Source organism: Triticum urartu, chromosome 3A, assembly GCF_056163025.1.
Source record: "Triticum urartu cultivar PI428250 chromosome 3A, HENAU_Tu73, whole genome shotgun sequence".
In the NCBI taxonomy this organism is placed as follows: domain Eukaryota; kingdom Viridiplantae; phylum Streptophyta; class Magnoliopsida; order Poales; family Poaceae; genus Triticum; species Triticum urartu.
Window position 1 is genome coordinate 656,514,887 of NC_141875.1, and position 27,864 is coordinate 656,542,750.

The window sequence follows — 27,864 nt, forward strand, 5'->3', positions numbered from 1 at the left end:
TACCCCTGAGCTAGTTGGTTAAGCTAAACAATAACTTGGAGAATTGGAAGATAAAAGCTTGTTGGTCTCTCTGTATGGGTCTGGAATATCCTAACACCAACCAGATCTAAATCTCTGGAAGATATGATGGTTGGAACGTACTCCAAGAACTATAATGTTGGTCTCTCTGTAACCGGTAATGTGGATGTCGTGGCCAACACACCTAGCCGGAAGGCCTATTATTGTAGTATCTTGGTTGAAGAAGTTGGTCACCTCCCCATAAGGATCTCGCAGGATCTGCCTCCGTATTTATTCCTTATGGATTCTTGAGCTTCCGAAGTTCGACCTTTTACTTGATGTTCTAGATATCAAACCATATCTATGAATGGATTACGCTAGAACATCAAGGAGAACATTAGAAGCGGAGTGGTAAATGTCTCTCGGTCGATCGTCCAGATTCTGTTCCCCTAGCCTCGCTAAGGAAAGATCTGAGAAGGTGTTATCTTCCTTTGTATCCGCATCATCCATCACTAGTCATCATGGTAGTATGTTGTGTTGCCAGGATCCTTGCCACGGATGTTGGTAGAACCTTGATGAATATGGAAATGCTCAAGTTCTTGAGAGCACGTGCAAGCAAAATCATCCCTTGCGTTGTCTGCAACAAGGTAGTCCACATCATCCATCCTCGTCCGAGTATGCCATTTCTTCGAGCTATTTTAAACGATCAATTGTAAATTGCCTTAAGCTGGTATGAAGAGTTTCAATGATTTTTGGATCAAAAGTAATTCTTTTTGCCACTTAAGGGAACAGTTCAACGAGTCACCTTCTCCGAGGTTCCCTATTATGGGTTCATGACAATTATATCCTCGCAACTTTGAAACCTTGCACCACCTTACTCAAGCGTGGAATTGCTACCTACCAACTTGAATCCTCGTCGTCTGATTTCCATCACCCTGATGTGAACTTTGAGTCTCAATTGGAGAGATGTTCCTATGTCTCACTCCATGAGTTGATCCTGAGTTGTTCGATCTTCGAGAAGATCGATCCTTCTAGAGTTTTCCCTTCCCTCTCGTTCTCATGTTGGTTGGAGTTCTCAGAGCAAGACATCGAGATAAAGATGGTGATCGAATCAACGTTCTTATAAAGTGCAACTTGGATCGTGAAGATTGGGTTAAGTTTGCGTCCCCCTTCATCTTACCCTACGCTTGAATCTCGGGACGAGATTCTTATTTTAGTGGGGGTGAGTTGTCACATCCCTACTTCTGGTCTGCTCTGGGTGATCGTGAAGATTCGGATGTAACTTTTCGAGTAGATGATTTTTCATATAAAAAACTTTTTCATCCGAGTTCGTACGCAAAAGTTATGCCCATTTTTACAAATTCTCGAGAGATTTTGCAAAAAAGTCAAAAATTCATGTTTGTAAATTTTGCTAAGAACTAGACCACATATCACATGGGAATCTTATTTTCTTTTATTTTTTGACATTTCTATCATTTTCTTTTATTTTTTTTTGAAACTGAAAAGGCGGTCCATGGGGAGGGGGGGGGTGGTGCATTCGGGCGAATGTTTGGGCCAAGTTACTAATGGCGCACCATGGGAGTGGTGCGCCATTACTAGTTCAACTAGTAATGGCGCACCACCCCCACGGTGCGCCATTAGTAGTTTTGAAAAAATTAAAAAATTTTACTAATGGCGCACCGTGGGAGTGGTGCGCCATTACTAGTTCAACTAGTAATTGCGCACCACTCCCACGGTGCGCCATTACTAGTTTTGAAAAAAAATTAATTTTTTTACTAAATTTTTACTAATGGCGCACCGTGGGAGTGCTACGCCATTACTAGTTCAACTAGTAATGGCGCACCACTCCCACGGTGCGCCATTAGTAGTTTTGAAAAAAATTAACTTTTTTTACTAATGGCGCACCACTCCCACGGTGCGCCATTAGTAGTTTTGAAAAATTAAAAAAAATTGTTACTAATGGTGCACCGTAGATGTGGTGCGCCTTTAGTATTTGGACACTAATGGCGCACCAACACATGGTGCGCCATTAGTATATACTAATGGCGCACCACATGTCTGGTGCGCCATTAGTGTCATTTCCATCTATAGCCCTTTTCCTAGTAGTGTGAAGTCGAGCATGTCAGTTAAATCGTCGACAGTGGCTACCAAGTGGGTGGTGGGTGGGCTTCGAATTTCTTCATCGTCCGAATCCCAACCTTGCTGGCCGTAGTCCGGCCAGGGCTCTCCCGATAAAGAGAGAGACTTCAGTGACTTCCGGATATCGCCGAAACGCGAGTGCTGAAAGACGTCCGCGGCCGTGAGCTCCATTATCGGCGCCCAATTGGATTCGATCGGCAGGGGCACGGAGGGTTCGGAAGCTGGAGAATAATTAGGCTCCATGGGGTCACGAGTCTTGCGGAGTACGGGGCTGGTGTTCGGCTCAACCGCCGTTAGGATCATAGCCCCCGAGGTGGCGTCCAACCGCCCATCCTCGATCGGCGCGGTAGGCTCCGAACTAAGGGTCGGAGCCGATGCGGGTGCGGCCTCCAGGGCGCTGTTCGGCGGCAGAGCTAGATCGTGCTCGTCGTGACAGTGCGGCGTGCTCGGCAGTGGTTCGAATTCGTCAAAGATCATGTCCCCGTGGATGTCGGCCGTGTAGTTTAAACTTCTGAATCTGACTTGACGGCCAGGGGCATAGCTTTCAATCTGCTCTAGATGGCCAAGTGAATTGGCCCGTAGTGCGAAGCCACCAAAGACGAAGATCTGTCTGGGGAGGAAGGTCTCACCCTGGACTGCATCGCCATTGATGATCGTAGGAGCCATTGGGCCTGACGGTGACGGCACAGAGGAACTCTCAATGAAAGCACCAATGTCGGTGTCAAAACCGGTGGATCTCGGGTAGGGGGTCCCGAACTGTGCGTCGAGGCCGGATGGTAACAGGAGGCAAGGGACACGAAGTTTTACCCAGGTTCGGGCCCTCTCGATGGACGTAAAACCCTACGTCCTGCTTGATTAATATTGATGATATGGGTATTACAAGAGTTGATCTACCACGAGATCAGAGAGGCTAAACCCTAGAAGCTAGCCTATGGTATGATTGTTGATGTGTATGTTGTCCTACGGACTAAAACCCTCCGGTTTATATAGACACTTGAGAGGGTTAGGGTTACATAAAGTCGTTTACAATGGTAGGAGATCTGAACATCCGTGTCGCCTAGCTTGCCTTCTACGACACGGGACGGAGTCTTCAATCTTGTATCTTCATATTCCAGGAGTCCGGCGGAAGGTATAGTTTGGCTATCCGAACACCCCCTAATCCAGGACTCCCTCAATGACCAAGGAGCGAATCCGCTAGCTTGGCTATCGATCTGTTGATTCTTGTCCTAAGCCGCCACCGGGTCGTCCCCTTATATACATGGGTTGATGCCTGGCGGCCTACAGAGTCCCAGCCGGCTCATAAAACGTGTCCGGCTCGGTGACTTCTTTTATATGCCTTTCTTTACAAGTCTTTCTCTACATATAGCGGTTCACAATATTGGGCCTTTAGCCGCCTCTGGGCTTAGGCCTTCTATAAGTCTCAATAAACTATCACCTTGAATATTACTGGGCTTCTTTTCGTAACCCGCCATTGGGGTTGACCCGGCCCCTCCTGGGCGGGTCATACCTGGTAGTTATATCCCCAAAATTAGGCCCCATGTTGACTTGAACTTTGCTTTTTGTCAATCTTCAACACTTAGATGAAATCCATTTTCATCTGTCTATAAAAACTCTGTAACCCGCCATGAAGTCATCTTCCGAAAACATGAAAACCTTCCATGATGTCATCTTCAACGGATCTTTATCTTTTAATATCTTCCGAGAATCGAGGCGTCCGTTTAGCTGGATAATCATTATTTTGGTCTTCCTCAATTTTCGCGCCTGCCTGTTCACTTATCCCCTTATAAATAGGCTTGGCTGATCTTTCCCCTTTCTTCTTCTTCCTTCCATCTTCTCGCCACCTCTCTGCCTCTCGAGCATCGCCGTCGCCACAGCGCCTGCCGTCGCCTCTCAACATCGGCCGCTGCATCACCTTGAGCTCGTCCCGAGAACCACGGTGACCCTTCGCAGAAGCTCTGCATTCGTCAGTTCCTACCTTTCCGCGCCCTTGGATCTGTTTAGGGTTACGAGTTCATCGGTGTTCTTCACCGTTCATCACAGACCTCCTTGCAGTTTCTTCTCCGTACCCTCTTTTGATCCAGAAGAAAAGTAGAAATTATGCGGTTGTAGTTTTACTCCCATTTTAGATGCTAGTTGATCCTTTTCCTTTGCATAGATACCTTCTTAGAGCTGATGAACTCCTCCGCACTCGTTCTTTAAGTCTAAATTTATTTTTCTTTTCTAACCCATTTTGATCCAGAATAATAGCAATAGCCTGGGAAATCTATTTTTCTCAACACTTAGCCAATTTCTGGTTTCCTTCGAATGTCTTTAGTCATGGCGGCTTATCACGCCGGCTCACTTTTCCTTTATATGTCATTAGCCCTTACTTAAGCCGCCATTATTCATTCGCACCACCATCATTTAACTTTTAATTTTACCATTGAATTTAAACGGCACATTACTTTCTTTTCAGCTTGTCCTTTGCTCATCATGTCGTCAAAGGCACCAACTGTCTGCAACTGGGTCCCTTCCACATTTACTGAGGATACCTTGAAGGAATTTGTCACCATAGGATTTTTTCCAAAGAAAAATGTATGTCTTATCATGCACCTCACCCGGATGAAGAATGACCTCAGCCCAAAGATGGTGAAGTTATCATTTCCACTGATCGCGTGAACCGGGGCTTTTCTCCACCCGGCTCAAAGTTCTTCAGAGACGTTCTACATTTTTTCAAGCTTCGCCCACAACACATTGGACCCAACTCTATCTCCAACATCTGCAACTTTCAAGTTCTTTGTGAGGTATATCTTCAAGAAGAACCAACTGTGGAACTCTTCAGAGAATACTTTTACTTGAACCGCTAGAATGAATGTGTCGGGTGGTAGATGCGACATATGCCAACGGGTGGCTTATCATTGTGGGAGCCAGTAAGACGTCGCCGGTGCCTGGAAGCGGGATGAGGCGAAGACATGCACGCCGGCGAATCTTACCCAGCTTTGGGGCTCTCCGTGGAGATAACACCCCTACTGCTTTTCCGCGGGGTCTCCGCATGATCACTAGATGAACGAGTGGCTACAAGATGCTCCTTGAGCTGTTTGGCGAGAAGAAGAAGGGCACAACTAGCTCTCCTCTCCTCGAATCCTTTGCATGGGTGCCCCGGGGGGTTATATAGGCCCACCCCCCGGGGGTACAATGGTAATCCGGCTGGGCGTGGGCCCTAGCCGTCTGTGTCTACGCTCGCCGGCTACTGGGGCCCGCCGGCTGGTGGGTCCCGCTGGCTGCCGGCTTCTTGGTCGACAGGCAGGCCCTACTGTAAAGGGCCTTGTCGGTGGCTGGTTACTGTTGCCTCAAACCTGGTGACGAGGGCTTCGCCGAGGTAAGCGTGGCTACAGTGCCGCCACCCGGCGGGCGATCGTTGTAGCCTCACCTCGTCTTGTCTCTTTAATGGGGCGTCTCCTTCGAGGGAGGAAGCAAGCCGGCTGTGGGGAGCCGGCCCTATCTTGGGCCGACTTGGGGAGGCCTGGCCGCCTTCAGGTGTCTCTCTACCCGAAGGGGCCCACCACCCGTGGGCCGCGCTGACAGCCTTTCGTGGGTGGCATCAGGGTCAACATGGCAACAGTGCCGCGCCGGATGGGTCATGGTCACCCCGTACGGCGCACTGTGCCAGGCGTGCTCTGGGATTCGGGGGTGGTAGGCTTTACTGTAGCCACGCCCCGCCACATCGCCGTTATGTGGATGCAGACTTCGAGGGTACGATCTTGACCGCTTTGTGGGAGTCGGCTTCTCGCGGCCGGCTTCTTGGAGCTGGCCCTCCCGCGGCTTTCTTCATGAGGGATAAAGATGGGCCGCCTTCCGATAGTCGGCCTGGGAGACAGCCGGCAAGGGGAAGGCGGCCCCACGTCTTGGATTCTTGAGGGCCGGATAGGCTCGTAATTTTTTCAGAAGGGCCAGGGGGAGCCGGCTAGGCTACCCGTGGTCATTTACTCCGACAGTAGTCCCCGAAGCTGATCGAGCTTTGAGGCTGACAAAGGGACGAGAAGCTTGGTCAGCTTCCTATCCGGAGGAGCCGGCTTTGCTTATGCGCGCCGTCTTCCGAAAGCTCCGTATCTTGTAGGCGGGAACATGGGTCGGCCTGCGAGCTGACGGCGCGCCACCCCGCGGGCCACGTCGCAAGGAAATCCTGCCAACGCACGCGCGCGACGGGACGCCGCCGCAGGCCCGGGCCCGCCACTCCTAGGCCTCGGCCCAAGCACGGATCTTCTGCGGCCAACAACGGACCGCTCGCCTTCCTGCAGCGGTTTTGTTACGTCATCAGGGCGCAATAATCGCGGGATGTGGGGGAGTGGGAGCAGTTGATCCCACGTTCCCCCACACCACGCCTCCTCTGCTCCGCCGCGCGGGTCTATAAGTAGGGGAGGAGAGGGAGCGGCAGAGGCTCGCACGCTCTCCCTCGCTCCACCCTTTCTCACCTTCCTTCTTCTTCCCTTTGCCGCCGCAGCGACCCATTGCCGCGCCGCTCCGCCGTCGGACCTCTCGGTTCCTTCGGTCCCGCCGTAGCGGGGTCGTGCGTGTCTCCGCCGTCGCATCGCCTTGTTCCTCGCCACGTCGCTCCCATGGCGTTGTCGTGCTCGTGGGATGGCTCCAACATCCACGAGGACCACGTTGAGTTCCTCCGCCGGACGCGGCGTCTGCCGGGCGAGAACTACGTGCGGGTTCATCGCGCGCCGGCGAGGGAGATTTCGCCGGCACCGGAGGAGGGCGAGCGGGTAATCTTCCGCTCGCACTGCCTGCACGGCTTCGGCCTCCCGGCGAACGGATTCCTTCGCACTTTTCTTGAGTTTTACCACCTCGAACCGCATCACCTCACACCCAACACGGTGATGCTGCTGTCGGCTTTCGTCACCCTGTGCGAGGGCTTTCTTGGGGTTCTCCCCACTCTCGAGCTCTGGGGAGAATTCTTCCAGTGCAAGCTCGGCACCGTTGTCGCGGGCGTGCCCACCCCCTGCGGAGCCTTCATCACCATGAGGCGGACGACCGAGAACAATCCGTTCCCGCCCATCCCGCTGATCCAGTCGGTGAAGCTCTGGCAGAAGTCTTATTTTTACGTGAAGAACGTCGCCCAGAAAGGTGACTTCGTCAACCTGCCGGCTTACGTAGCCGGCCCGCCGGCTGGGAGGCAACCCTCGTGGAGCTACCGGGCCAGGTCGTTGTCTCAGGCCGGGAATGCAACCGTCGCCCGGCTCTGGGTGATGATCCAGTCAGAGGGCCTGACCGGAGCCGACCTGGTGGCCGCCTTCGGGGAGCGCCGAGTACTTCCGCTCCAAGGCCGGCCTCACATGATTTTTCATATGAGCGGCCGCTTCGAACCGTGCCGGCTGAGCACCAGGGAGATGCCTCATGTCGAGGTGTCTTACATGGTGAACTACATCTTCGACTGCAAGCTCGCCGAGGATTGGCGATACGGCAAGGGGCCGTATTCTCGCGCCAACCCTCCGCCTGCTGTAAGTTTTTCTTCTTTTCTTCCTTTTTGTAGCTGGCCTCATGATGGTCGACTTCTGATCAATTGGTTTGTCCTCAGCAGAACACTCTTCTTCCGCCAACGGCCGGGGCCGCAGGGGTAGAGCGCCAGCTCCTCCCCGACCGCATGGTGGACGACGTCGATGATCCAGACCTGGGAGCGGCCGCCATGGAAGATCCCGTCGTGGGGGAAGGCGACGAGGCAGGCGGCGAGGCTCGGAGCCGGCCTCGAGGACTGGGCGGACGATGACGAGGTCGAAGTCGTTCTGCACCGCCAGCCGGTGCTTTATCATCAAGGCGCGGGCCCGTCTGCCACGCCGGCTGCTCGTGGCGGCATGCAGAAATGCCGGGCCGCGTCGACCTACTTCGGCAGCCGGCCGAAGAAATCCAAGGGTTCCACGGCGGCGACCAAGCGGGATGAGGCGGCCGCGAAGGCGGCCCGCTTCCGCAAGGAGGTGAAACAGCCGCAGGCGATCTCGGCGTAAGCGTCAAACGTCTTGTATTTTTTGTTGTCCTCTTCGCTTGAGGCTCTTCTAAACCTTTCTTTGCTCGCTGGGCAGGGCACCTCTTTCCCTCGAGCGAGGTCCTGGCACCTCCGTAGTCGGGCCGACTGGAGGGTCCTCAGGCTCCCGCCGCGTGGATCCCCGTGCCGACCTCATGGAGGCCACGGAGCGGAATGCACGGGAGGCGCAGGAGGAGTGGGAGGCGGCAGAGCGAAGGACCGCCCAGGCGGCGAAGGAGCAGGCCGATGTGGCGGCCAAGGCCCGGGCGGAGGCGGCAGCCGCGGAGACGGAGGCAGAGGCCTCGCGCAACCAGCCTTCGCAGCTCGTCGTTCCCCTCCGCGCCATGGCCCCCGACATCCCCGTGCCCCCGTCGGAGGAGGTCGACCAAGACCCGCCGGTGATGGAGAGGAGGGAGGACCACGTGGTCTTCGTGGAGGAGGCGCCGCAGACGGCGCCGACTGGAGCCGGCCAAAGCGGCCAACCAGCCGTGGCGCCAGAGCAGCCGGCCGGGGGCGAGCCGGAGGCAGGGGCCGGCCTCGAGGTGCAGCCGGCATTTCGCCGGCGTGCAGGGGGAGCTACCTCCGCGCCGGAGCCGCACAGAGCTACGGGCGCCAGCCAGACGGCGGAGGCCCTGGAGGCGGCCAGCGCCAGCACGTCCGAGTGGACGCCCAGCGAGGGGACTGCCGAGCTGAACACGGCGGCCCAGGAGGTCCGGAACCGGCTTCAAGCCCAGGCCGCTTCGCTGCAGCGATATACCCAAGAGTTCCTCACGACGCGGGCCGTCATCCGGGTGAGCCTTCTGGCCTTGGTTTTTTGCTTTTTTGATTTCATCCATGGGGGCGCGTCAGCGCACCCACTGGGTGTAGTCCCCGAGTTCCGAGTCAGCTGCTGAGCAGGCGGCTTGGAACTTACTAGGTCCTGACAGCTATCTTATTCTTGCATCCTGTCTGATCTTCCAGGAATACCATAACCTCCGCGCTGCTGCCTTCAACTCCCAGGCTCAGGAGCTGGGCCGGAAAACCGAGGACCTGACCAACAGCCGGAGTGCGTGCTTTGTCTCGTTCATCTCCTGTGGGGGCGCGTCAGCGCACCCACTGGGTGTAGTCCCCGAGATTCGGGCCGACTGCTGTGCAGTCGGGTCGGATCTTCACTGACGACTTCTTCCTTATTGATTTTTCCTTTGTCTTCATGCTTGTAGGAGCCAATGCCGACTTGAGGGAGCAGCTCAGCGGGGCCCAGACCGCCCTTCGCGCCAAGGAAGCCGAGTGCAACGCCTTAGTCCTGGAGCGTGACCGCCTAGCCAAGAAGTTGGCGACCAGGAGGAGAGCCACAAGGCGGCCCTGAAGAAGGTGCAGGACAGCGAGGACGCCCTCAAATCTGAGTTCAAGACCGAAGCGGCGGGCTGGGCTGAGGCAAAACAAGCGCTGAGCGAGGGCTACGGCCGGGTTGAGGATCTGATCGATGGTAAGCCGCCTTCCTCACTCCTTGCTTGCCCCTTGCCCCCTGATTTGTGTTCTGACTTGTGCTGCTTTTTGTTCTTTGTGCAGACTACTTCCCCGGCTACTCCGTCATTGCCACCCAGACCATCGAGGCCCACCGCGAGGCGCGCCGGCAGGCGGGGGCTGAAATCGCGCCGGACGTGAGCCGGACGCATGAGGAGCAACTCTTGGCGGTCCATGCCCGGCTGCAGCCGGCTCACCGCATGCTCCGCCGCCTCCAGCGCGCCGGGGCGCAGGTGTTGGCCGCCCTCTGGCTAGGCGAAGCGATTCCCCGCACCCCAAGTCGGTCTGCCGACTGGGTGGAGGTTGCGGTTGGCCGCTTCGAGGCCTGGAAGGCATCGGCAGCCCGGCTTGGAGCTGGGCGGGCGCTGGAGTTCGTCCGAGCCTGGTATCTCGGGCTGAACCTAGACTAGCTGTGCACCTGGCGGCTGGAAGCCGACGAGGAGATGGAGGAGGTGCGGCCAGCTCGCTCAGCGTGCCTTGACGATCGCCGAGTGCACTGACATCAGCGTCTTTGCTCGTGAGATAAATGACGACGGCGTTGCCCAGCCGGAGGAATGGTTCGGGCTAGACCCGGCAGAGGGTGAGGACTCGGCGGAGGAGATCGCTTCCAGTGATGAAGGTGAAGACGATGAAGGAGAGGAAGGCGAAGACGTCGAGCCGGCCGGTGAAGTGGCCAGCCAGCCTCAGCTTGACCGTGCCTCCAGCAACGAGGCGCGTGCTAGCGCGCCCTCTGCGGGAGGTGGTGATCATGCCGAGGTTCGCCAGCCGGCCACTCCTCCAGCCAGCACTGCCGTCTCTACCAACCTGCCCGACTCGCCAGTCGTTCCCTTGGCTTAATCTGCCGTCCTTGCTTTTCCTGCTTGTTACTCTTTGAACAATTTTTATTAAACTTGCGCAGTTCCACCCACTGGGGGTGTATTCAAACTATGTTGAATGCTGGCCTTTCGAAGGTCTTTTGTGTAAATATGATCATGTGTGTGTTTGGCTTCCATTCGCATATGCTTTTTATCCTTAGGCTGTTTCCTTTGCCGCCTTCCCCTAGCTGCTGCCTTCCCAACCAGCAGCTGCTCTGCAGCATGTGGCTAGGGAAGAACTTGGCTATATATATATATTTTTTGGGGAAGGCAAGTACTCGAGCTTTCTTAGATTGAAGCGAGGTGAATGGAAGTCGGCCGGCCGGCTACTCTGGTAGTCGGTCGGTGGTGGGAGAAAAACCGGCTTTTGTTATATTAGTCCGTTAGTCCCTAGCCATTTTTCGTGTGGGCGTCCTTTACTGCCTTTAACTCTTGCCAGCCGGACAGCCGGTTCTTCGAACTGCGACTTTTGGCAAGAGAAGGCTTGGGTGCCGGCACACTACTTGTCTGACCGCGGGTAGGACTTCTAATATAACTCAAGGCGGCCAGTCCCCGGGCCGACTAGTCGAACCCGGTGCCGGACGAAAAAAGTGAATGTAATGACATGATCATAATCATGATACTCTTCATTCATAGATAAAAGATGGCAGTGCCCGAGCTCTCCTCGGGGGGCCTATTGTCTCGTACTTAGTACAAAAGTTAGCGTGATACATACTGCATTTCAACTGGAAAATCTTTGGAGGAGGTTGGCGTTCCATGGTCGTTCCGACTCCTTGCCGGAGTCGTCTCTCTTTCATACCTTCGGCTTCTATGCGTTGATCAGGTAGTAGGAGTCATTTCCCAGCGCTCTGCTGATCACAAAGGGGCCTTCCCAAGGGGCCGAGAGCTTGTGCTGGCCGGCTGTTCGCTGTATCAGCCGGAGCACGAGGTCGCCTTCTTGGAAAGATCTTGGTCTGACCTTCCGGCTGTGGTAGCGGCGCAAGCCCTGCTGGTAGATGGCGGACCGGCTGAGGGCTAACAGCCGGCCTTCTTCCAGCAGGTCGACGCTGTCTTCTCTTGCTTCCTTGGCCTCCGCCTCCGTGAACATGGTTACCCGAGGCGAGTCGAACTCGATGTCTGTTGGGATGACCGCCTCGGCACCATACACGAGGAAGAAAGGAGTGAAGCCGGTTGACTTGTTTGGGGTAGTGCGCAGACTCTAGAGGACGGCCGGCAGCTCATCGAGCCAACAGCGAGCCGAACATTCCACTGGTACGACCAGTCGGGGCTTGATGTCGGAAAGGATGAGGCCATTGGCTCGCTCGACTTGGCCGTTTGACTACGGGTGGGCAACGGACGCTAAGTCCAACCGGATGCCCTACGTCGCGCTGAACAGTGCCAATGCTCCCTTGGCGAAATTCGTGCTGTTGTTGGTGATGATGCTGTGTGGCACGCCGTACCGAGTTTGCGATGAACGTCACGGCAGTCGGCCCATTTAGCTTCTTGATCGGCTTTGCCTCAATCCATTTGGTGAATTTGTCCACGGCGACAAGCAGATGTGTCATGCCGCCGCGCGCCGTGTTGAATGGGCCCACCATGTCCAGTCCCAAAACGGCGAAGGGCCAAGTGAGGGGGATGGTCTTGAGTGCCGAAGCCGACATGTGTTGCCTGGAGCTGAAGACTTGGCACCCTTTGCAATGTTTAACTAACTCCTTGGCGTCATCCAAAGCAGTCGGCCAAAAGAACCCATGGCGGAAAGCTTTGGCGATGAGTGATCTTGAGGCCGCATGGTGGCCGCATTCTCCTTGGTGGATGTCTCTGAGGATTGCAATGCCCTTCTCTTGCTCGATGCATCGCTGGAAGACTCCAGTGACACTGCGCCTGACGAGCTCTCTGTTGACGATTGTGTATGCTCCGGCTCGGCATTGGACTTGTCTTGCCTCTGTTTCGTCAGCCGGCAGATCTTGGTTTATTAGGAAGTTGAGGATGGACTGGGCCCATGATGGGGCTGCGACTTCTTCTATTGCCAAAACGGCTACTGCGAGCAGGGCGGGCGGGCTGGGTGGTGAAATGCTGGAGTCGGCCGCCGCCTGTTGTGTTGGTGCAGTCCCCGGGCCGACTACCGCAGTCCCCGAGCCGAGTGTGGCAGTCCCCGGGTCGGGCGTAACTATGAAAGTCCCCGAGCCGCCTACTGACGTCCCCGGGCCGACTATCGAAGTCCTCGGGTCACCTGCTTGGTTCTTCGAGCCGGACCCGGCTGCGTCGGGGTTAGGCGGCACGAAGATGGAATCGGACTTTGGAGACGGCTTGATAGACGGCTTGTGGAGGCGTTGCAGAGAGACACCGGTTGGTATTGCCTGCCGAGTGGAGCCTATTCGAGCCAGGGTATCAGCTGGCTCGTTGTCGGCTCGCGGTACGTGGAGGAACTCGCATCCTTCAAAGTACCCGCTGATCTGCTGAACGAGGAAGCGGTAGCTTGCCATATTTGCATCCTTGGCGTCCCAGTCGCCGGATGATTGCTGGACTACCAAGTCTGAGTCGCCGTAACATAGGATCCGGCGTATGCCAAGCTCTTTGGCAAGCCGGAGCCCGTGTACGAGCGCCTCGTATTCGGTCACGTTGTTGGAGGCGGCAAAGTGAATTTGCAGCGTGTATCTGAGCTTGTCGCCTTTAGGAGAGGTGAGGATGACGCCGGCTCCCAAGCCGGTGCGCATCTTGGACCCGTCGAAGTGCATGCGCCAATGAGTGGAGTCGGGAGCTGGCGGCAGGTACTGGGTCTCGGCCCAGTCGACGAGGAAGTCGGCCAATGCTTGGGACTTGATGGCGGTGCGAGGCTGGTAGAAGATCGTGTAGGGGGCCAGTTCGATGGCCCATTTCGCCACCCAGCCGGATGCATCCCGGCTGCCTTTGATCTCGGCAGGTGGGGCGGTGCATACGACCGTGATGGGGTGCTCTTGGAAGTAGGGCTTCAGCTTCTTGGCGGCGAAGTAAACGCCATAGCACATCTTCTGGTAGTGCGGGTAGTTCTGCTTCGAGGTAGACAGCACCTCACTCAAATAGTACACCGGCCTCTGGACCGGCTAGGCTCGGCCCTCTTCTGGGCGCTGGACTACGATGACGGTGCTGACCACCCGGCTGGTTGCAGCAATGTAGAGGAGCATGGGCTCTTTCTCAGTCGGCGCCGCCAGGATAGGCGGCGTGGCCAGCATCTTCTTCAGCTCGTGAAAAGCTTGGTCGGCTTGGTCGTTCCACTCGAAGTGAGTGGTCTTCTTCATGAGACGGTAGAGGGGGAGAGCTTTCTCTCCGAGCCGGCTGATGAAGCGGTTCAGGGAGGCCAAGCACCCGGTGAACTTCTGGACGTCTCGAAGTTTGGTGGGAATCGCCATTCTCTCAATGGCCTTGATCTTTACTGGGTTGCATTCGATGCCGCGTTCGGAGACCAGGAAGCCTAGGAGCTGGCCAGCTGGCACTCCGAACACGCATTTCTCGGGGTTGAGCTTGATCTGGAACCGGCGCAGGTTCTCAAATGTTTCCTTGAGGTCCTCCAGCAAGGTTTCGCGCTTCTCCGTCTTCACCACAATGTCGTCTACGTAGACGTGGGCATTTCTGCCGAGCTGCTTGAGGAGGCACTTCTGCATGCAACGCTGAAAAGTGGCACCGGCATTTCTTAAGCCGAATGTCATAGTCAGGTAGCAGAAAGCTCCGAATGGCATGATGAAGGCGGCGTTTAGGCGGTCAGCCGGATCTAGCTTTATCTGGTGGTATCCTGAGTAAGCATCCAACAAACTCAACATCTCGCATCCGGCCGTGGAGTCTATCACTTGATCAATCCTTGGCAGGGCAAAGGGATCTTTGGGGCAGGCCTTGTTGAGGCTCGTGTAGTCTATGCACATGCGCCACTTGTTGTTCTTCTTTAGCACGAGGACCGGGTTGGCGAGCCACTCTGGAAAGAAAACCTCCATAATGAAGCCGGCTGCCAGAAGCCGGGCTATCTCTTCTCCTACAATCCTTCTTTTCTCCTCCGACAGCCGGCGGAGGGGTTGTTTGATTGGTTTTGCGCCTTCTCGGACGTGTAGCTTGTGCCCGGCGAATTCCTTCGGAACACCCGGCATGTCCTTAGGGGACCATGCAAAGATGTCCCGATTCTCACGGAGGAAATCGGCGAGCTCGCCTTCCTATTTGCTGTTTAGGTTTGCCCCGATGACTGCAAACCTTTCTGGGTGCTCGGGGTCAAGAGGTATCTTCTTCGTCTCCTTGGCCGGCTGGAAAGATCCGTGGGCATCACACTCCTTGGGATCGGGGGACAGGGCCGGCTGTTTGCCGGCCATGGCCACGACTCGGTCCAACATCTTCTTTGCTTTGGCAATCACAAGGGACTCGGCCAGCCGGCTGCTTGCTACTGCGCACTCGGAAGATTTCTTGTAATCGCCGGCTATGGTGATGATGCCCTTGGCGCTCGGCATCTTCATCTTGAGGTAAGCATAGTGGGGAACAACCATGAACCTGGCCAAGGCAGGACGACCAAGCAATGCATGGTAGGGGCTCTCCAGGTCCACCACTTCAAACCAGATCGCTTCCCGGCGGAAATGATCCTTGTCCCCAAAGAGAACATCAATCTTGATCTTGCCAATGGGGGCGCAGGACAGGCCAGGTACGATGCCATGGAACACAGTCCGAGTAGGCATGAGTTGCTTCATCTTGACGTTCAGCTTCTCCAGGGTGTCACGATACAGGATGTTGATGCTGCTCCTGCCGTCTATTAGCACGCGGGGGAAATGGGCGGCGCGCCTGTCCGTTGCAAGAGTGGCATCCAAAACCAACGCATAAGAGCCGGGAGATGGCATCACCTCTGGGTGGTTGGCCCGGCTCCAGCTGATAGGCTTTTCTGACCAGTGCATGTGCTCGACGGGGTTGGTGGCGACCACGTTGAATTCTTGGTGCTCTCGGCGTCTGCTGCGCCGGCCTTCGGGCTGGCTTGTAAAGACGACATAGGCGGCGTGCTCGTCGAGGAACTCATCGTGCACAGCTCCGACTGCTGGCCGAGCGGTCGGCAGCTGCGGAGCCGGATGCGGCGGTCCAGCAGGCGGAGGCGGCGCGAGCCCTTCGCCTTTGGAGATTCGGGTGAGCCAGTGGCACTTCCGGGTTGTGTGGTTGGAGGGCTTCGCGCCGCTGTGGAACTTGCATGGGGCGTCGAGAGTTTGCTCATAGGAGAAGGCCGGCTGCCAAGCCGGCCTGCCGCCCCTCTTCTTCTTGGGTGAGGGCCGCCCTTCGGGATGCTCATCTTCGACTGTGGCCACCTGCCGACTGGTGGAGAGCGGCACGGGGCCCTTGCGCTCGTGGTTGTTCTGGTACGGGCGTCGGCCGGAGTCCCCAGCCGACGTCTTGGGCGCCGGGTTGATTACCTTCCAAGACGCGTCTACCCGGAGTTCATTCTTCATTGAGGAGTCGGTGGTGGCGTACTTGTCTGCTATGACCAGAAGCTCGTCGAGGGTAGTCAGCTCGTCGCAGAGGAGCTTGTGCTTGAGGAGGGTGCCTTCTCGGCACCCGGCAGTGAAGTATTCTATGGCTTGCACCTCATGCACCCCTTCGCAATAGTTGCGGAGCTCGGCCCAATGCATGAGGTAGTCGCGAGTGGATTCGGCGGGGCCTTGTACGCACAAGGAGAGCTGTCTAGGCTTGGGAGCCCGCTTGTAGGTGCTGGTGAAGTTGCGAACGATGGCTTCTGTGAAGTCTAGCCAGCTATTGATGCTGTATGGCCTGAGGCTGTTGAGCCAGGTCCGCGTCGTGCCTTGCAGCATGAGGGGCACGTACTTCACGGCAACGCGCCTGTTGCCGTTTGCTATGCAAACCGCTGTGGAGTAGTCGATCAACCAATCTTCCGGCTTCACGGAGCCGTTGTACTTGGGCGTGTCTCTTGGGAGCGAGAACCCTTTGGGGAAAGGCTTGTCGCGGATGCGGGGGCCGAAGCAAGGCGGGCCGACATCATCTTCTTCTTCTAGCGCCAGGGATCGCGCTAGGCGGTCGATCTGATGGCGGGCGTCGTTCTCGCCGACCCCTTCGCGGCGACCTAGTCGGTCGCTGAGAGTCGGATGCGTGGCAGGTGGTGGGGTGGGATATCTCTCCCCACGAGGCGGAGGCGGAGGCGGGTTGCCCCGCCGCTCCACGGCCCGGGGACGGCCTTCTGCGTCTCGCTCGACGGAGATTCGGGTTCGGGTTCGGTTGGCAGCCGGCTCTTTCTCGTGTCGCGTGTGGGTTTTACCCGCAGTCGGCGTCCGGGACGTCGCACCTTGCTCTCGGCGCGGGGGAGGGCTTTCCGCGCGGGCGTCGGCTTCGTGCCGCTGCGCGGCTGCATCGATTAGTTGCTGGATGCGTCTGGTCATGTGGGGGAGTTCTTCGGCCCACAGTCCGTCTAGCTCGTCTACGGCCGCCTGGGCGGCGTGCAGGTTCTCGAGTGGAGTGGCGTAGACTGGGCGGTCGACTCCTAGCGTGTCGGCGAGGGCAGCGCCGCTCTGTCTGACAACGCCGGCTCGGCTTGGCCCGCCTGGGGGCGGCGTGCCAAAGGCGACGCAGTCGGCTTCGCGCTGGTGCGCCTCAGTGAGGCGCCTCATGGAAGCCAACTTCCGGCCCTCCGCGAGGATGGCGAGGCGGCGAGCCTCCAGTGCTTCGGCGTCGGCATCGGCCGGGAGGGGGATGGACAAGTTGTGGACCACCGCATGCGGGGCATCGAGGGCGTTCTCGCCAGAAGTGCCGCCGTGGCCGATGACCATCACCTCGGTGGTGGCACCGTCGTAGCCATCAGCCCCGGGAAGCGGGTCGTTGTAGATCGCGACGTCGGTGGGGAAAGCGTCGAGCGAGGCCGTGTCAGAGTTGACAGGCATCGGATCGGTGGAGCCAACAGACTCCAAGGTCACAGCAGGCTCGCCGGAGACGTGGAGCTGGCCGAGGAGGTTGACGAGGTGGTCGGTGCCCGCATCAGAGGCGGGCTCGTCGGAGATGAGGGTCTCGTCAAGGAGATCGGCGAGGCCGCTCGCTACGCAGACGTTGGTGACGCCTTGCAGTGCGTCGTGGCAAGCGCCATCGGGCTTGCCGGGCTGGCTACGCTCGTCGGGGAGGAAGAGGGTTCCCGTCCAGAACAGGTCTCCGGACGATGGTGCACCTGGCCCCATGGTGGGCGCCAAATGTCAGGTGGTAGGTGCGACATATGCCAATGGGTGGCTTATCATTGTGGGAGCCAGTAAGACGTCGCCGGTGCCTGGAAGCGGGATGAGGCGAAGACATGCATGCCGGCGAATCTTACCTAGCTTCAGGGCTCTCCATGGAGATAACACCCCTACTGCTGCTCTGCGGGGTCTCCGCATGATCACTAGATGAACGAGTGGCTACAAGATGCTCCTTGAGCTGTTTGCCGAGAAGAAGAAGGGCACGGCTAGCTCTCCTCTCCTCTCTATGTGGTGTCTAAAACTAGCTCAGATCAACCCTTTGCATGGGTGCCCCGGGGGGTTTATATAGGCCCACCCCCCGGGGGTACAATGGTAATCCGGCCGGGCGTGGGCCCTAGCCGTCTGTGTCTACGCTCGCCGGCTTCTGCGCCGGCTACTGGGGCCCGCTGGCTGGTGGGTCCCGCCGGCTACCGGCTTCTTGGTTGACAGGCAGGCCCCACTGTCAAGGGCCTTGTCGGTGGCTGGTTACTGTTGCCTCAAACCTGGTGACGAGGGCTTCGCCGAGGTAAGCGTGGCTATAGTGCCGCCGCCTGGTGGGCGATCGCTGTAGCCTCACCTCGTCTTTTCTCTTTAATGGGGCATCTCCTTCGAGGGAGGAAGCAAGCTGGCTGTGGGGAGCCGACCTTGTCTTGGGCCGGCTGGGGGAAGCCTGGCCGCTTTCAGGTGTCTCTCTGCCCGAAGGGGCCCACCACCCGTGGGCCGCGCTGATAGCCCGTCGTGGGTGGCATCAGGGTCAACATGGCAACAGTGCCGTGCCGGACGGGTCATGGCCACCCCGTATGGCGCACTGTGCCAGGCGTGCTCCGGGATTCGGGGGTGGCAGGCTTTACTGTAGCCACGCCCCGCCACATCACCGTTATGTGGATGCAGACTTCGAGGGTACGATCTTGACCGCTTTGTGGGAGTCGGCTTCTCGCGGCCGGCTTCTTGGAGCCGGCCCTCCCACGGCTTTCTTCATGAGGGCTAAAGCCGGGCTGCCTTCCGATAGTCGGCCTGGGAGACAGCCGGCAAGGGGAAGGCGGCCCCACGTCTTGGATTCTTGAGGGCCGGATCGGCTCGTAATTTTTTCAGAAGGGCCAGGGGGAGCCGGCTAGGCTACCCGTGGTCATTTACTCCGACAGAATGCACCAATGGCCTTAGTTTGGAGCTTGGTGGAATCTCAATTCAACGCCGGCAGGATGCCATCTTTCCCTTAATAGTCTTACCGAGCCATCCCAAAGATTGGAATCAGACCTGATTCTACTACCAAGACACGTCACCGTCTAATGAAAAACCACTGCCGGGTTATCGCACGGAGCGTCTGGATTCCAAGTTTGTGCTCCCTGACAAGCTTACCACTGCTGAATGCAAGAAGCTTATTCCATCTATTAAGAGGATTCAAGCTTTGTTGGGGAACGGCTTAACTGGAGTTGACCTGACCCGTTGCTGGGTCGCATTGTGGGTCATCCCTCTAAGCCGCCGGTCCAAGTTAATGTATAAGTATGGAGGAGGCCCAAATGACTCTCTGTGTTATAGCTCTGTTCAATTGACTGAAGAAGTTGTTGTTGCAATGTCAACCATCCTCGTGAATGGCAAATATGAGGACTGCAGTAAGGTTGGGTTAAACCCCTTCTGCAAACTCAACCCGGCCCTAGAGGTGATAACCCTTGACTTCTCTCTTTTTGTGTTTTCCTCAGTAGTCTAAATACTTGCATGACCCTTCAACCTGTTTATTTATTTACAGGCCAAATCTGACTTCTGGAAGGTTAAGTATGATCATGATGTCGGATTTCGGGTTCCGGCAGACCCTTGAGGTTCGAACACTGGGGTGCGCGCGGAGATTTCGCCTCCTACCTACCTGCACCCCTCCGCCTTGCTAAGATCTAAACTATGGAAGGAACAACACAAGAGACAGAGGGTTTATACTGGTTCGGGCCACCGTTGTGGTGTAATACCCTACTCCAGTGTGTGGTGTGGTGGTGGATTGCCTCTTGGGCTGATGATGATGAACAATACAAGGAAGAATAGCCTCGGGAGGGTCTGTTCTTGGCTGGGGTGATGAACTGCTGGGAGGAGCTCAGTCACCCTTCTCTCTCTCTCTACCTGATCTTCTCTATCCTTCGATCCCTCTCTTTTCTTCCAACCTCCCAGCTCTCTTTGCTCTATGGGTGGCTGGTCCTATTTATAGAGGCCCTGGTCCTCTTCCCAAATATCGAGCGGGAAGGGAGCCAACAATGGCAGGCTAATTTGAAGGGGGACAGCTAGTATCAGCTATCCTGACAAAAGTAGTCTTCGCCTGCACAAAGCTCTGGTGATGACACCGTCTTGGGCTCCACGGTGACCTCCGTCTCGTAGTCCTCCTGGTCTTGGTCTCATTGCACCGAAATGGCAACCTTTGCCTGATGCCTCGGTAGTCCGCGGCTGCGCTTGCCCCCTTTGCACCAAAGAGGAAGGGAGGACACTGCGCGGGCTGGCACCCGCCTGGCGCCCCGGTCGTCATGGCTTGCGTCATGGGCTCCTCGTGAGGTACCCACCTTGATTTCTCCGCCTCCTCGTGAGCCAGCCTGATGAGGCCGCACCTGAGGAAGCTCCACGTCGTCCGCCCCGCGAGGCTTGGCCCCTCGCGAGGGTGTTGGGTTTGTGTTGGTGAAGATGGGCCGTGCTGGGACCCCCTTTGAGCCACGCCGCAGGCCGCAGGCAGGCAAGTCTGGGGACCCCCGTTCCCAGAACGCCGACACATGAAGCTGCCAAGAAGGCCATAGCCGCTGCCATAGCCGCCAGGAGAATGACCCGGAAGCCGAAGAAGAAGACTACATCTGACATGTTCCCGCTGGATGATACTTCTGAGTCGGAGGTAGCCCTTGACTCCCTTGGCCAATTTTTTAACTATCTTATTGACACTGACTATTGCCAGGACGACATGGGGGCCAGTCAGGCCGTGGAAGAAGAGGTAACTATTTCCTCCGACTCAGCCCCTTTGCCAAGACAGAACTTTGACTGGTAACCCGAAAAGTAAGGTTTTAGCACCCTTTGGCTTATCTGGATCCTCATTTTCTTTTGAAAAAGAAGCAACATGAGAGCCGCCGTCAGGCCCGGACTAATGATGAAGATGAACCACCTTCCGATTTACAACAAACTCCTGGAAAATGCCAAAATGAGGTTTCTTTCATCTTTGTCTTTTGCTTTCATTAATGGATCTATTCCTTTGCATCACTGACTTTATTTTACCTTTTGCAGGAGGTTTCTCGCTCTTCTGGTGACTCATCTCAGACTCAATTTCCGGCTTTCAAAACAGCTCCTGGGTAAGGAAAAATCATCTTTCCTCTATATCTTTTAAAACTGCATCCTTACACTAACTGTCTCATAAAACCTTTCTTAGCAGCCAAGCCAAATCCAAGAAGGCCAAGGTGATTAAACCGTCAGAAGACCCGAAGGTTCCTGCACCTGAGCTAGCCATGCCAACTCCTCCCTCTCAAACTGACGCACCTGAAGACCCGGTTGTTCATACTCAATTGGACCCTCCTGAGTTGTTAGCCGATGAGACCACCCTTAATCCGACCATTACTGAACCATCTAGCTCAGCTAACCCGCCAACAACTTTTGATACTGATGTGTTGATTACTTGCAGCCGGTTTGTTGAACCAGCGACCCCCACTGTATTAGCCCATCACACTGCTAAGAAAGAAGCTTTGGAGAAACATAAAGTGTGTTTTGATATCTCCCATTACACTCACCTCAATGTCAATGATGTGCTGTACGGCTATCTCAGTCATGTGCACTCCAGCCGTGACTCGGAAATCGAGATGGTTAAACAATTGCAGCTAAAATGTGAGGTATGTTCTCCGGTTTACTTATACTCTACCAGCCCCAAGTATTCAGATGATGAACTTGAATGATCTGTAGACTTTATGACATAAGTTGATACTTTGCCTCTAGGATTTTTGGAAGTCCAATAGAATAACATAAACTTCACCTGTAGTCCCCAAGGGCCGGCTCAATTTATCATAAATAAACCGGTACTTAATTGCATAACTGCCTTTGACTAGTCTCAATAAGTTTTATGATCCGGCTCAATCGTGAAAAGACTTTCTGAATATTATGCATTAGCCCCCAAGTGCCAAGCGTTGTTACTTTGTAAAAACCCTTGGGACTTGAAATATATAAAAATCATAAAAAATGCTTTTGTAGACATTAGCCCCCAAGTGTCAAGTGGTATTGCAGAGCAAAGTACTTGAGACTTGAACCTTTATGACCTTTAATTTAAATCTTGACACACCAGTGAATGTTTTGTAGAACGCCTTATCTAAGTTGGGCGCCCAATTGACGGATACCAAGACCCGGTTGGCAGAACAAGAGACAGAGATAAAGACCATTGACTCTAAACTCCAATTGAGCATCTCTGAATCTGAGAGATTGAAGACCAGCTTAGCTGCAAAAAAGAAGTCCTGGGCCGAAGAAAAGACACTATTGATACAACGTGCTGAGACAGGTGAAGCAGCTCTTGAGGAGGTCACCACAGAGCTCACCGTCTTAAAAAACCGTGTGTCTCAAATGGTCTTCGCCATCTTCGGTAAGTCAATTGTATTAATCACTTATACTTTATTTTGGCTAGGAATAGAAGCCGCTGCTGAACCTTTGTCAAAAACACTCGCAAGTCCACGAAGTACAAATTTGAACCAAGATAGTGTGACAAAGTTGAATGCGGTTTATACCTTGGTGGAGCGATTGTATACTGGCGCTCAAGGAGCACTTGCCACTATCTCCCCTGCCAACCAAGCACCCAATCGGTTAAGCGATGTCTTGAAGAAGTTATCAATCTTACCCGCCAGGTTTCAAGAGCTCAAACGATCCTGTGCCAGAGCCGGAGCCCTGATTGCCCTGAGCCGCTCCAAAGCCTGGGTGCCAGATCTAGACCCAGTGGATGCGGCTAAGGGGTACCCTACCGTGAAGGAAGACGAGACTCCATTTGAGCAAGATGACTTAATTGCCTGTGTGAGGGGAGTTCGGCCTCAAGCTACCATTCTTGGAGAGGAGACCAACATCGATAAATATTAGCCGGGTTTTGATATGGAGAATAAGAAGATGGCGACTCCCTCTTATAAGGTGACAGACCTTATCCCGCCGGTTCGTCAACACACTTTTGCTCTAGAAGTTGACCCAATCGGCCTGATTGACGATGAAGCGGAGTTCATTGCTCTGAACGGCTTTGACTGGTCCAATCCCAGCTTCCAGCCAATTGAAGGAGGTGAATCGGCGAGGGGGGAGTCATAACCATCTTGTGGGATCTCAAAGCCTTGTAATAGATTAGCTTGAAAACTGCATGTTTTGCCTATGCCATCGCACATAAAATGTTGCATACGACTCTTTTCCAATGATGTCGATATAAATATGCAGCACATCTGTGATTACATCTGCAATGTTTTAACTCTGTTCCTGTAAAAAGTGAAAGAGCTATGTTCTTTGAATCTGGACTGCCGGTTTTCATGACCCGAATGATGAGGTTGATAACCCAATCTTTTGTAGAAGTCTATACTTCCATATGTCTGATGACCGTTTTGCCTTGGCAATTCATTGTCAAATAATCGAGCCGGTTTAACTTGAAAGCATACTGATAGTTAGATTTGAGATCAATAAGACAAAAACATTAAGCTTCATACAAGGTAAATCAAAACATTTATTTAAAAACTGGAGGCTTCTGATTCAAATACGATCAGTAAACTGGGCCAAAGGGGTTAAGCTAAGATTCGAATACGATCATATAGCCCCCAGTGGCTTTGGCGTTGCGCTGATCAAGAGGGTACCGACAGCTATGTTCTGTTTGGTTCGAATACGACCAATGTTTGAACAAGAAGCCCCCAAATGACCTTGAGAGGTTTTTAACGACCCTGATTCGAAACGATCCAAGTTGGACCCAAAAGGGGTTAAGCTATGATTCGAATATGATCAAGAATCCCCCTAATGAGTTTGGCCTTGAGGCGATCAAGAGGGTTGCGACAGCTATGTTCTCTTTGGTTCGAATACGACCTATGTCTAAATAGGAAGCCCCCAAGTGACCATGAGGTTTACAGCTAGATTCGAATATGATCCTGAGCCGGACCAAAAGGATTAAGCTAGATTCGGATACGATCAGCCCCCTTTTGGTCATTTTAAAAAATGAAAATAGTGAAGATATATGATCATTGAAAGGGAAAAGGACAGAGGTCCTGCTTTATTACTTATCATAATATATACAACGTCTACATGACGAGAGCCGGTGGCTTAAGTATAGTATGGCTGAAGTTGAGCAATGTTCCACGGCCGGCGGGAATCCTCCTCCGACTTACGTGGGTCTTTATGCTCTCGAACGTCAATGAGGTAATATGACCCGTTGTTTAAGTTCTTGCTGACCACAAAGGGTCCTTCCCAAGGTGGGGATAGCTTGTGTGCATTGGTCAATGAGGTAATATTGGCTATACATCTTGCCAGCAGAATCAATTGGTTGTTGGGAGGACCTGGAAACGGCATTCCTCGACAATTTCCAGGGCACTTATGTGCGACCACCAGACGCCGATGACCTTAGCCACATAATTCAGCAGCCATAGGAATCGGCTAGACAATTCTGGACACGGTTCCTAACCAAGAAAAAAATCAAATCGTCGACTGTCCGGACGCAGAGGCCCTAGCAGCCTTCAAGCATAACATCCGCGATGAGTGGCTTGCACAGCACCTAGGACAGGAAAAGCCGAAATCTATGGCAGCCCTCACGACACTTATGACGCGCTTTTGTGCGGGAGAAGACAGCTGGCTAGCTCGCAGCAATAACATGACCAAGAGCCCTGGTAACTCGGATACCAAGGACAACAGTGGCAGGTCGCGTCGCAACAAGCAAAAGCGCCGCATTAACGGCGACAATGCTGAGGATACGACAGTTAATGCCGGATTCAGAGGCTCTAAACCCGGTCAGCGGAAAAAGCCATTCAAAAGAAATACTCCGGGCCCGTCCAGTTTGGACCGAATACTCGACCGCTCATGCTAGATACATGGCACCCCTGAAAAACCAGCCAATCACACCAACAGGGATTGTTGGGTGTTCAAGCAGGCAGGCAAGTTAAATGCCAAAAGCAGAGAAAAGGGGCTACATAGCGATGACGAGGAGGAGCCCCGGCCGCCGAACAACAGTGGACAAAAAGGTTTTCCCCCACAAGTGCGGACGGTGAACATGATAAACGCAACCCACGCCCCCAAGAGGGAGCGGAAGCGTGCGCTAAGGTACGTATACGCGATGGAGCCAGTCGCCCCAAAGTTCAACCCATGGTCTTCCTGCCCGATCACTTTTGATCGAAGGGACCACCCCACTAGCATCCGTCATGGCGGATTCGCCGCATTGGTTCTAGACCCAATTATTGACGGATTTCACCTCACTCAAGTCCTTATGGACGGTGGCAGCAGCCTGAACCTGCTTTACCAGGATACAGTGCGGAAAATGGGCATCGATCCCTTGAGGATTAAACCCACTAAAACGACCTTTAAAGGCATCATACAAGGTGCAGAGGCCAACTGTACAGGCTCAGTTACACTTGAAGTGGTCTTCGGATCTCCGGATAATCTCCGAAGCGAGGAGTTAATCTTCGACATAGTCCCGTTCCGCAGTGGCTATCACGCACTGCTCGGGCGAACCGCATTTGCCAAGTTCAATGCGGTGCCGCACTACGCATACCTCAAGCTCAAGATGCCAGGCCCTCGAGGAGTCATCACGGTCAATGAAAACACCGAACGCTCTCTCCGAACGGAGGAGCATATGGCGGCTATCGGAGCGGAAGTACAAAACAGCCTCTCAAGGCAATTCTCCAGTCCGTCCATTAAATGTCTGGACACTGTCAAGCGCGCCCGGAGTAACCTACAACAAGACCGCCTGGCACGTTCCGTGCAAGCGTAGCAATACGGCCCCAACCCCAGCCCTCACGAACTTGCGAAACCAGTGTTGCGCGTACATAACTACGCTCTGGAAATACCATGGGCACAGGGGGAGGGGCACCATCACGGCACGCCCGAAACGCGGCTTAAACCGCACTAGGGGCTGCCGATTTCTTAATTTTCTCTTATTTTCAGGACTCCATTCTTCGGAAGACTTGTCCGGTAGTACAATTGCCGCACAAACGATACAACCAGGCAAGCAGAAAGCTACGCCGCACTATGCAACTCTAAGGTGGTCTCTATAACGAGCAGTATACCTGTTTCACATACCATTCCGCAGCTTGCCCCTGGAAAGGACATGTTAAATAGTCCCATATTTTGCTTATTGCACTATTTGTATCATTCTGCTTTGATCGCAACTTTTTTAAATAAACAATGCATAGCTTCCGTCTATTATTGCATTACTCTTTTTTACGAATATATGTTCATTAATGACATGTTGCACCCGTACACTTTGGTATGGCCAATACGCCAGGGGCTTAAGTACCCCACAATACGGTGTGAGAAGTCCGAACACTTTCACAAGTGCGGCACCCCGAACTTATAGCATTATATGCATCGGCTCTGAATCATGTCTCTGATCAATAGTTCGGTTTGCCCGGCTCCTATGTTTTGGTACCTTACATTCCGTTATATCGGCTAAGGTAGCACTAGGAGAACTACTGCGATTGTGCCCCAGTTGAGCTGGGCTAAGCACCTCAGTAGAGAAAGCTAAACCTAACCGTCATGATGAGGCGAGAGCTGGTCACTGTTCGTGAGGTTTTCGAGTCCCTAAAGACTTATGCCGCTTAGAGCGAGGAGTCGGCTTTGTCTAGCCTAGGCGTGGATAGCACCCCGAACTCGGTCTTCCGAACACTAGGGGCTTCGCCGCAATTTAAAATTATAGAATTCTATGGCTAAGTGAGAGTGTTCAAGCATTATAGTCCGATTACCTTGTTCGTTGTGTTGAGCGCCTCCCTCAAAGGACCCAAGAATGGGAAAAAGAGCGCTCATGTTTATCCCGAACACCCCAGCACTCGTGGCATGGGGGCAGAAGCCTGTCACTTCCCTACTTCTGGTCTGCTCTGGGTTAGCTAGTCTTGTCTTGCATCATGTCTAAATTTCTCAGAAACTTGAAATGGGGACTGACCAAACCCTAGCACCAAATGAATTCAAATAGGCTCAAATAAAATCACTTCCAATAAACCCAAAGTGACTTCTGGAAAAGTCTATCATTTTTGAAAATGGTGAAAACCTCTGACAAAAATGGGTGCATATTTTCCCTAGGTCATTTCAGGTTATTGGATTAAATCATAAGTATTTGAATTGGAGCATTTAATGGCTATAAATATTTTAAATGCTTCAATAATTCTGAAAACATTTGAGGGCTGTTAGTAAACATCTAAAAAGTTCCCACAAATTTTCTCAGGAGTTTGAAAAATGGTTTAGTATTATTACTAAATCAAAAATAGAAAAGCAAAATAGAAAACAAAAATAAAAAGAGAGAGAGGGACTTACCTGGCAGAAGCTTACCTGGCGCCCACCAATAGGCCCAGTACTGTAGCTGGCGGCCCAGCCCACCACCGCTGCCCCCTGTCGTCTTCCTCCTTGGACAGAAGGACAGGGGCGCGTGCTCCCCGCCTGCTGGCCACGCGCAGGCCACCTCCACCCTGCCTGCTTCACTCCCCCGACGCCCTGAACACGCCACGCAACCCCCTGACACCTCTCACTCTTCCCCGTGGACCTCCTCTCCTCTGCTATCGCTCTCTCTTCCGAAGCCGAGCAGAGCCGTCGCCGCTGCTCGCCATTGCTGCGGCCACCGCCTCCCACTCGACCCCCGGTCGTGCCTGCGAGCTCTGCCTCGACTCTCTCGTCCTCGTCACCGACTCACGCGTCCTCGGCTGCCCTACATCATCGTCCTCGTCATCGTCTTCACCAACGGTCGCCCAAGATTGCCACCGTTGATTCGCCGGACCTAGCGCTTCCCCGACGTCGCCGTCATCTCTGCTAGCCCTGCAGTGAGCCCCTCTCCAGTTCCCCCTTGTTCCCCTCCTCTAGATCGTCCTCTAGCAGCTGTCACCGCCAGAGCCGTGAGCTCAATTCCACCAGCCATGGCGCCGCCGCGGCCACAGCTCCTGCCGCTCGTGTCGGAGTGCATAAACGTGCTCAGGAGGCCCCCAGGAGCCTAACCCACACACTCACTCGCCCTACCGCGCACCCTAGCACCAACCCTACCAACACCCGAACTCCGGCGAGCTCC